This window comes from Pteropus alecto, unplaced genomic scaffold (genome assembly GCF_000325575.1).
Source record: "Pteropus alecto unplaced genomic scaffold, ASM32557v1 scaffold57, whole genome shotgun sequence".
NCBI classification, from domain to species: domain Eukaryota; kingdom Metazoa; phylum Chordata; class Mammalia; order Chiroptera; family Pteropodidae; genus Pteropus; species Pteropus alecto.
Window position 1 is genome coordinate 10,483,823 of NW_006442508.1, and position 10,593 is coordinate 10,494,415.

The following is a 10,593-nucleotide window of genomic DNA, read 5'->3' on the forward strand; positions in this document are numbered from 1 at the left end:
GGGGGCGGGGGGGAGAGAGAGACAGAGAGAAATTCATGCATCATAACAGCCACAGGCTTCAACTGCAATGCCAGCAATGCTGAGAACAACCAGGTAAACAAGAGTAGAAGAGGTTCTCTCAGAAGGATGACAGTCTTCCCCTAGGTCACATGGTCAGACAACCCCACACCTCCCCACATATAGCCAGTTAACATCTGAGAGCTGAAAAAATAAGAGATCTGACAGACTAAGCTTTTATTTTCCTAAACAGATTAACATCGCCTAAAGGGACTGTTGAAATTATTGGATCAGATGAAGTTTAAACCTGGAAGGATTTAAATGTTAATTGTTTTCACTCCCTACCAGCAGGTGGGGACTGAAGAAGAAGGCTGGATGAGTTAACAAAGGAACTATAATTTCTCCATACTTCTGGGATTTGGTGTGAGTTAAATTCACAATGCTGCTAAATAAATTTAAAAATCAATTACAATACAGCAAATTAAATGCCATGAAAAGAAGCCTAGGGTGCTATGGGAGCTCTACACAGAAGTAATTGCTGTATTGGATCAGACCCATGGAGCACCCAGCCCAGGATTCTGTCTTCCCAGTGCAACCAGCTCACTTTCGCAGAGGGACGGGGTGAGGGAGCATGGTTGATTTTGACTTTGTGTTTTGTCAACTAGAAAATTAAGGGTATTTATCAAAATATCACCAACTTCTCATAATATCCCATTACAAATTTGGCACCCATTGATTTCTCCTACTCTTCTCGAACATTTTTATACACCTGCCCCATCTCTTTGAGCTTTTAAGTCTCTGTAGAGGATATTCCTGAAAGTTCTGTTTGTTATCATCCAATTTGGGTGAGTTAGGAAGAGTGAGGTGAAGCAGGTTCTGTCCATCAGAATCTTCCTCTTTTGGTTGCTCTTCCTCCACTTTGAGGGGCAAAAAAAAGAGGCCAAAGATGTTCAAGGATTAGATAGTAAGTGTGGTTTACTCAAAATGGCTCAAAACATAAATTTTATTTCCTCACATCCAGTTCTTCCCTTTGCCCCTGGATGATAACTCAGGCAGACCTTTTTTGTTCTCTGTGAGTAGAATAAGTCCTTGGTCAGTAATTAAAATTTCTAATTCATTGTCATAACCAAAATTTTAAATGTGGCTTAATGGTTAAAGCTCTCACGTTCCCTAGCTTGGGCCTGCTGCATGCAGAGGAAAAGGGAAGTGGTCACTGCTTTCCTCTTTTCCCATTCCCAACTTCAGTTCCTCCTCTACCCAAATTGTTAATGGAGGGAAAGGAGGGAAAGCGGCAGGAAAGTTCTGTCTTGAATAGTGTTGCTGTGAATCAGCACCTGCTCTCTGGCCCTGCCGAATGTTTAAACCTGACTCCCTTTTTAGTTATGGGTGTTTGGGAACCAGTCCTCCCTTCCCTGAGGGTCTCTCATCTGCAGCTCACTTGACAAGAGTAAATGCATCTCTGTTTCCAGGGATCTGTCACTACTTCCTTCACCCCTGCAGCTAGCACGATCTCCAGCTTCTCTGCAGAAGACTCCTTGTTTTCCCTGGAGGCTTTCCTAGATAGGACTCTTTTCTGTTAGGGTTTAGTTGCAGGTTTAAATAAAAAGGCACTGACAACTAGGTTGTAGGAGGCTTACAAAATTGTTTGGAAGGGCTAGAAGAACAGGCTCTAGGCAAGGCTTCTAGAAACAGGTCCTGCTCCCAGGGTCACAGCTCCTTTGTAGTCAGAGCTTCCACTAATGCTACAGGATGTTCTCGATGTTACCGCTGCCACTACCCACCCACCAAAGGATGCCTGATATCCTGCCCCTCCCTCTCCTTCACCCAGTTCTTAATGAGAGTCTCACGTGAGAGCGAATGACAGTAGAACTTCAGCTGAACGGAATCCATGAAACAATGCTTAGCTCTCCAGCCTCTTCTACAGGAAGGCACGTCAGGAGCCTGGAGTAGATGCCACCGGACCCAACCACAGGATCTGGTACAGGAACCAAGATCTTCTCTCACATGAGGCTCATACCTGGTTGTGGAAAGGATATAACAAACAAACTTTAAGATATAATGCCCATTAACAGGATCCTCTCCTTTGCTTAAGGGATACACTTTAGGCAGGCTCTTTAAACTTTTTGATTTAAGGTGAAAGGAGAAGCTCTCCAAAAATTTTTGGATCAATTTTAATGTTTATACTTGTTAATAGAGCCTGAATTTGGTTTGGACATAAATCATAGCTGATTCAGGCCTTTTTTGGCCAGTGACTGCTCTAGAGGTGGCCATGGAACACAGTTCTGGCCATTAAAAAGAATTCTAAGGGATTCTGGGAGGATTTTTTCTCCCTGATGAAAAAGAAGCCTATGAGGCAAAACCTTTTTTTTTTTTTTTTGTCATGCAACTTTGTCCCCAGCCTTAACTTCTTACTTTGGGTGCTACCGCATGCAGACTTGTTTCTTAGAGTTGTGACGGCCATTCTATGACCATGGGGCAAAAGGTTCTAGGACAAAAGCCCCCCACTGAGGAGAAAGTGTAGAAGGACAAAAATTGGTCAGGTCCTCCGTGGCACCATTGAATTGCAAACCAAATTAGGGCCTGCGACTACCAGCTATTTTGTCAAGTGAGACCACAAAATGCTTTTATTACTTAACCAATTATTACCCAGGCCTTCTGATACTTGCAGGTAAATGCATGCTGACAGATACTCTGGCTGAGTTGCTGCAACCTGTGATAGAAGAGAAAAAGAAAAGAGAAGAGAAAAGGAGAGGAAAGGGAGGGAAAAAGAGAGAGAGGAAGAGGGAGAGGGAAAAGGAGAGGGAAATAAAGTGAGAGAGAGAGAGAGAGAGGAAGAGGGAAGGAAGGGGAGAGAGAGGTAGGGAGGGGGAAAGAGAGAGAGAGAGAGAGAGGAAGAGGGAGAGGGAAAAGGAGAGGGAAATAAAGTGAGAGAGAAAAGAGGGAGAGCGGGAGAGAGGGAGAGAGAGGGAGAAAGGGGGGGGAGAGAGGGAGGGAGAGAGAGAGAGAGAGAGAGAGAGAGAGAGAGAGAGAGAGAGAGAGAGAAAGTGAGGGAAGAGAGAGGGAGAGAAGGAGGAGTGTCAGGGAGAGAACAAGCGAAATTGAGTTCATGTGTGACAGTCTGAGCCTAGGAAAAAGATTTGGATCAAGCCCAAGTCAACAGTGAGTATTTTTCTGTTTCTGCAGTTGAGTTTTTGAGCAAATTTTACTGGAATCTGATTTAACTTGGGAGTTAAATTAACTATGACTGAACAAATAGTGAAAGAACTCTGGAAAGATTTACTTCCCTGGAGGTATGTTTTTACCTTTCAAAGAGAGATAAAACCTGGAACCAAGGTGACATTCCAGGAGCTGTAAACCAGGACTGGCTTTCCTTGTCTTCCTCCCATGATATTTATTTACGTTCCACAAGGTAGGACCTCAGGACCTTTCCTTTCTTTTCCCTGGGAAAATTAGCGTACCGTGCGCTGCAGGTTTCTCTCCCTTTCTCTAGAGGGGAAGGGAGAGAGCTGTCCTTTCATATGTAAACGCCCAGACTCTTAATTTCCAGGGGTGGAGGTTGAGGGGAGGGGGGGTGTTGTTCCTCTCCTGCAGCACAGAATCCTGTACATGTAGGGTGACATTTGGTTCTCATCATGTCAATATATCATACCATCTCATTATCATGGTGTTGCGCAAGAAAACTGATAGTTACTGATGTAGGTAATAACTCTAATATCTGCTCCAGGAACCTCATATTTACATACAGGATAGTATACTTCTTCACTGGAGAATGTGTGACTCGGTTGCTAAAAAGGTTAATGAAATGTTCATATACATTGCATGTGCTACGCAGATATTTCAAAGAAAATAAATATATCCTAGTGCTTAGCCGTAATCTTATGCGATCACTTCTTAAATTTCAACACGAAAATTTGGAAACTAGAGTGTTTCTACTCCAAAGAAAGTAGCCAGATAAGTGAGATGATGGGCTTGGAGATGATCCTGTGAGCAAAGGTTGAAGGACCTGGGGTATTTCTGAAAGGGTCATGACGTGTATAAGGAAAAACTCACATTCTTTCTATTGCTTGGAACAAGTTGTTCGCAGTCAAGGAGAGGCAGATTTTAGCTTCATATAAAGAAAATTTTTTCTAGCAAAGATTTCAGCAATGCAATGAGCTGCTTTGAAGAATATTAAGTTCTCTTGTCATTGTAAGGTAAGTGGCAGCTGGGGTGGCCATCTGTTGAAGAGGTAGCACAGGAAGTCTGTTTTATGTGGAAAGTTGGTCTAATTGATCTTTGTGGCAACTCTATGTCTCCACAAAGTTTAATTGATCATCATGTGAATATTCTCTTTATTGGCTATTGTCCTGTAGAGTCCCCTTCCTTGGCAGTCTGCCTAATTCAGACTTGTTTTAACTTCCAGAGTTGAAGTCAAGGTTCTCTTTATCACTTACCTGTAACTTCTCATAAATTACTTAATCCCATCTGTAAAATGGGGATGCCAATACTTCCTACTTCATAGGGTTATTATGGTGATTAATGGAAATAGTACCTGTAAAGCAGCACTTAAAACAGAACCTAACAAGCATTCAGTACACACTGGCTATTATCGGTTTTTAGTATCTACACTTATTGTCTTTCTCCACCTTTCATTTGGCTACTTACTCATCCTGAAATTAAATTAAAACTAACACCTCTGTTAGTTTTAATTTACATGCCTCTTTCAGTGAGTTTGATTCTCTCTTCATATGGTAAGGAACCATTTGATGAATTGTATTTTCATAACTTTGTCCATTTAAAAATTATTTTCTTAATACATTCTATTATTTGAAAGTCACTTCATTGTGAATTTATGGGACCTCTTTGTGTATTAGGTCTATGGTAATAATTGCAGATGTTTTCCCCAGCTTATCCTTTCTCTTTTGACCATAGAATTTTTGACATGTAGAAGGCTTTTTAAAATATATTAGTGTTTATCAATTTTTCATTCATGTAGAGCTCCTACTCGTATCCCTATTTTTACTGACTCAAAAAGGTGATTTAAAAAGGTGTATTCCTTGCACTAGCATTATGAAATGAAAATTTCCGATGTCTTTGTAGACACACAAAATATACTGCTACATCATCAAGATGCTTCAGCATTGTGCTTTTAAAAATAACCCTTTCTTGAGAATTATTTTTTAGTGTCTCTGCTACTAAAGAAAGCTTCCATAACATCTGATCATTTACATAGCTTGAGTGCCTTTTGTAGCCAACTCAGTACAGAGGCTCCGCTGCAAGGCTCCAGACAGACTGGAACTATCATAATCATTATCCTTATCTGCCAGTAATAATCAGGTTGCCAGCCAAACCATACACCTGGGGCAGCAGAGAAATCGAGTCCCTACTGCCTAAATAAAAGGACCTAAATTAACTGGTAGTAATATTGACATTTTTAGTCCTATCTCTGGGCTAGTCACTGAAGGGAGGTAACTGTGCTACACTAACTAGACTTGGTGTCAGAAGGCCTAGTTCATTCAATTCAGTTCAGTTCAGCTCCATTCAATTCAATTGGATTCAGTTCACACTTTTTGATCTTTTATTGAGCTCCAGACACTCTGCTTAGGTTTTAGGTACTAAGAGCACCAATTAGTCTTTTGTGTACTATAAGGAGCTCACAGTCTAAAGGGGAGAAACAAGATGATCAGTAACTACAGTAGGGTCAGTAACGTCCAGATAGACAGAATGTTTTGAAAATGCTGAGAAAGGAAGCTAATTTATCTCTAAGTTTCTCCTACACATTACCTACAGACTCCCAGCTGTTTTCTGGTGAGTTATTTTTACTCACAACACTTCTGACACCCTATGAGAGGGTTTTTTCCCTCCTGACACCAAATACATGGTATCTTTTACAAAACTGCTTTTCCAACTCTCTGAACATCAGCTGGTCCAGAATTCAATTCAATTCTGACACTAATTACCCAGAGTTAGTGAAAATGACACAGATTATCACAAGACTGCCTCCCACTTCAGAGGTCAGTCACAAGCCCCAGGCCTCTGATTGACTGGCTATAAATCGGAGAGTCCCATGACCCTCTCCCAGATACAATAATTTACTAGAATGGCTCACAGAACTCAGGAAGGCACCTTACTTACTGTTACCTGTTTATTACAAAGGATGCAAGCCCAATGGAAGAGATGCATAGAGCAAATGTGGAGTTTCCATGCCCTCTCCAGCTGCGCTACCCTCCCAGCTCCTCAATGTGTCAACCAACCTAGAAGCTCCCCAAATCCTGCCATTTAGTTGTTTTTTTTTTTTTAAATGGAGGTTCAAATATATAGCATGATTGATTAAATCATTGGCCATTGGTGATGAACTCAATCTCTGTCTCCTGTCTAGAGATTGGAGGATTGGGCTGAAAGTTCCAAGCTTCTAATCAAGGCTTGATCTTTCTGGTGATTAACCCTCATTTTGAAGCTATCTAGGGCTCTGCTGAGAATTGCCTCATTAGGAAAAAAGACCCTTCTACCACCCTTATCATGAGGAAATTCCAAGGATTTAGGAGCTCTGTACCAGGAACCAGAGACAAAGACCAAATATCTTACTTGTTATGTTACACTTTGGCATTTTTGTAATATCACCTCAAGCCCCTTATATCACAGACTAAATTTATTATTTGCCCCTTGTTTCTTCTCTGCTCCAGCACACCTCAAAATGGCTTCCTGATTATACCATCTCAGAGTCTGTGCAGAAACATCGTTTAGTCTCTGAAGCTCAAAATCTTGACAGTTACCTGGATTCTTTCCACTCTTTCACTCAAAGGCTGGTCCCTCACCACACCCCACCCATTTCTCCTTTGTAATATTTCTCACATTTCCCTCAGATCTTTATCTTATCATTAAAGTAATCTTCTAACTCTTGTCCTACATAACATTGTTTTCTGCACCATTTACCATTCCATCCTCTACCACCCAAAATAATTTTTCTAAAACTAATTTTGTTGTGTGATTTTCCAGTTTAAAAACGTTCAGTAATTCTCCATTACATAGTGGATAAAATTCAAGCACTAAAATCTAACATTTGCTGAGTTCTTTAGTAATCTGATGTCGCTTTTCATTTCCAATCTTGTCATCTATGCCACTCTGCTCATCCCTGTCCCCATAATATTGCTGCCTTTGTTATTACTGAAGCAATCATGCTTCCCCATCAATATCTTTCTCATCGTGTTATCTCCTTTCCTCCTTTTCTCTCCACAAATCTCTTTCTCCCTCTTCTTTATGCATCCAGGTTCTAGTTGTTTCAAAGTTCAGTTCCAAGTCCTATCTGTTCTGTGAAACTTTCAGTGGTTGTTCTTGTCCTCAGAGGATTTTTTTAAATGAATTCCTGTGACATTTATTCTATGTCATCAACTGGCATCTAAACATATATATATTAGTTTGTTAAGACTGCTGTAACAAAGTACCACAAATTGGGTGCTTCAAACTATAGGAATTTATTGTCTCACAGTATTGTCTCTGTAGGCTAGAAGTCCAAGATGAAGGTGTCAGAAGGGTTGGCTCCTCCTGAGGGCTGTGAGGAAGTAATCTGTTCCATGCTGTCCTCCTAACTTCTAGTGGCTTTCTAGGAATATTTTGCATTCCTTATAAATGGGGTTCTCCTTGTGCCTTCACAGTATCTTCCATTTGTGTCCCTTTCTCTCCACATGGCATTCTTTTTATAAGAATGTTGGATTAGGGGTCCAGGCTACTCCAATATAACTTTATCTTAACCAATTTTATCTGCAATGACCCTATTTCCAAATAAGGCCATATTCTCAAGTATCAGGGGTTAGAAGAACATCAACATGTGATTTTAGGGAGGACACAATTCAATCCGTAGCAATATATAAAGGAGTTCCATCACAAAGTATTTACTGACACAAACTCAACAAAATGCTCTCAGCCAAGAAATAAGAAGGAAGGACAAACACAATTTGAATAATTTGGGCATCTTTGCCCACTATTTTACTTTATATCCCCCAGGGAAATAGAGGTGGAAGATGCGAGTCTGCTGTTCACTCTGTCAATTGTAACTTCCTCTTCAGAATGTGATCTAGTGTTTAAAAATGTGAATTTGATAACATGTAATATTTGCCTTATAGGCTGGCTTTATAATTGAATTTCCAATAAGATGCTATTTCATATTTGGCTGTGCTTATATACTTCATTGAATATCTTTCACTTTTACCTAAACAGCTTTCCCATCCCTCTCCCATCACCAGCTACAACTAAACAAATAGACAAAGATGGAAAGTTCCTGGCTTTTAACTAAAATGAAAAAGGGAAAAATGGAGGGAGGGGGGTAACGAAAAATGAAAAATCTTTATGCAAGTGTAAAACTCTTAAGATACATGACATGGTCTTTTGTCTTCTTGCTCACTCAGACTAAATAAAAATGTCAAGAACTAGGGGAGAGTGGTAGGTTGAATGATAGCCTCCCAAGAGATATGTCTACATCCTAACCCCCAGAAGTAGCTAACATTATCTTACTTGAAAAAAGGATCTTTGGAAATCTAATCAAGGACTTTGAAGAGATCATCTAGATTATCTTGGTGGGCCCTAAATCTAATGACAAGTGTCCTTATAAGAGACACACAGGGAAGATTTGATAGATACAAGGGAGAAGGCAATGTGGAGATGGAGGCAGAGATTGAAAAGATGTGGTCACAAGTCTAGGGAGCCAAAGAATACTAATAGCCACCAGAAGCTGGAAGAGGCAAGGAAGAAATTTCCCTAGAGCCTCTAGAAGGAGTGTGGCCCTGGCGACTCCTCAATTTCAGACTTCTAGCCACCAAAACAGTGGCTAGAAGTGGCTAATAGACACATTTCTATTATGTTAAGCCCCCCAGTTTGCGATAATTTATAATGGAAGCCAGAGGAAACAATAGTAATACAGGGAGGAGAACGAGGGCAGGGATCTGATGGACTTAACAGAGTTAGCCTTGAAGTTCAGAGCCTAGGAAATCCCTGTTTTTCACACCCACGCATTGAGCAAGCAAGCCAAAGAGCCTCTGCAAGAAAGATTATCTATGCATTTATATCAGCTGTGTCTAGGAGCTTTCTGATGATGTCTCAATTTCAGACTTCTGGCCCCCAGAACTGTGAAATAATCTCATTATTACATTTCTAATTGCCATGCGTTTGGGACAAAGGGAAGCCAAAGAGTTATTGAAACTGAATGGCTGTTGCATAGCCAATTTGCTATGATATTAATTTATTTATGGCTCCTTGTTTTAAAAAAAAATTGTTGCTCGGCAAAAAATGTGTTTAATCGTACCTGTTTAAGACTGCAAAAGCTATCTACAGAACTTAACTCATTGCTTCCTAGAAATTCCATAAAACAGCTCATTAAGGTATGCAAGAAAACAGAAAAGGCATACAAAACAGAAACAGTCAAGCAAAACATGAATGGGTACAAAATATTCACTACCTACAGAGCAGTTACATGATACAGAGTAAGTACATTTTCAGATGGCAGGCCTATTTGGGAGAGTAGTAAACAGAAAGCAATTGCGTTCCTCTAAAATTATCTACAAGTTTTCGGGAGAGGAAAAAATTCTAGGATTTGACCATGTGTTTTCTGTATGTGAGCCAGTTCTCTATAACCAGTTTATTTAAATTTAATTCCATTCACAAATGTTTATTGTGGTAGGTGCTAGAGAAACACAGCTGAGTAACGTAACCTCTAACTCAAGGAATTCACAACAGGGGCAGCAGGGAGAGATATATAAACAAATAATTACGTTTTTATGGGATGGGTTCTATAATACAGCAGGTCCTCAAATAACATCTTTTTGTTAAAGGTCCTTTCATTATAACGTTTATGAGGAAAAAATCAATTATGGCTAGGGTCACTGTCCGTGTAGTTTGCCTGCTCTTCCTCATGTGTGCATAGGTTTTCTCTGGGGACTCTGTTTTCTTTCCACAACCCAAAGATGCGCACATTGGGTTAACTAGGGCCTCTGTGAGTGTTAGTGTGCTCTGCGAGGCAAGGGTGTCCTGTCCATGTTGGGTTCCTGCCTGGTGCTCTGAGCTGCTTGGATAAACTATGGCCACCTACCACCCTGAAGTGGAATAAGGACGTTAGAAAAGTAATTATCTTGTTTTTATTAATCTTAAATATATGTATAGCTCACATTTCTTTCAATGTCCAATATAAGTGTTTGGGGGTCTTTATTTATAGTTCAGTGTTTTTTTGTGACCAAAAATATGTAGTAGTAACTTAACTCTTATTTATGTCAATTAGCCTATGATAAACTTGGTTTCATTGTATGTCCTTTGTTTAAAGTCGCAAAATTCAGTGAGGGCTTACTGTATAAGGACCTACACTGAGCCTTAAGGGGACACGGATTTAGGAGCAACAACTGTTATTGGGTGACTGTCTGGGAAAGTTGCAAATGAAATGTGTGTGACATTTAAGCTGTAGTTTACTAGTGAGCAGGCCTCCACCTTGCCAGCGAAGGCTAACCCCACCGGGAGTCAAGGCTGGGGCAGCATTCTAACCCAGCGTCCGGATGTCAACGCACCCAGCCCACAGCAAGGGTTTGCTGGCCACCTCCGGCCCCCGTCCGCGCACTCTGGGGCTCTTCCGCTTCCGGG